The sequence below is a fragment of the Drosophila melanogaster genome, chromosome Y (assembly GCF_000001215.4).
Source record: "Drosophila melanogaster chromosome Y".
In the NCBI taxonomy this organism is placed as follows: Eukaryota; Metazoa; Arthropoda; class Insecta; order Diptera; family Drosophilidae; genus Drosophila; species Drosophila melanogaster.
The window spans coordinates 3,340,824-3,341,546 of record NC_024512.1 but is presented as its reverse complement, the minus strand read 5'-3'; the positions used below and the strand labels follow the sequence as shown (position 1 = coordinate 3,341,546).

The following is a 723-nucleotide window of genomic DNA, read 5'->3' as shown; positions in this document are numbered from 1 at the left end:
TTACACCGAGCACTTGGGCTTGGAACTCTTGGGCTTAAGACACCTTGGCTTTGCCTTCGGCTTGCCGCATTCCATATTGTTTCTGGGCGGGGACATGCCTTACGGGGTCGGGCGCACTTGGGCTTCGGTTTGGCGCAATTGCGACGTTGCTTCAAGGACTTGGCCCGCGGTTTTGGGCAACTCTTCCGCACCCTGGGCTTGGAACACTTGTTCTCCTTTCTTGGAGTGCAGCTATTGGAGCCACCGGCACCGAAGAAAGTGTCGCAGCCACTTATTTCAGAGTGCATTCTGTGCTCGCCCTTACTAGAGCGCTGAAGACTGCTCATACTGTTCGGCTGTACATGAAAAGTGTCCAATGGTTCCTGCGGAAGTGCATTACGATTGCATAAATGTGCATTTCGTTTATATTCGACACCTATAACTTACCGCAGAATACTGGCATTGATGACAGAATGACATTTCGTTCCACCGGGTTTCAGCAGCCAGTCTTATCTGATAATTCGAGTAATATTCTCCATATCGTTTCTTAAAGTCCCTCAGAAAATTAACAAAGCCAGACGATGAGGCGTATTCGTACTCTGTCCTATTGATATCTTCGTCAATGTCGGAAGCGTCGGACTTAACATATTCAATTGCTTTTCTAGAGGTTTTTACTGATTTTGAAACTGCCACGTCCGGCTTGATATCCTTTTGTTTCAGATTGCTCATTTTGCTACCAATTAT

General features: G+C 46.9%; 1 pseudogene; it reads right to left on the bottom strand.

The window, feature by feature from the left end:
* CR45775 lies at positions 1-723 on the bottom strand (annotated as a pseudogene).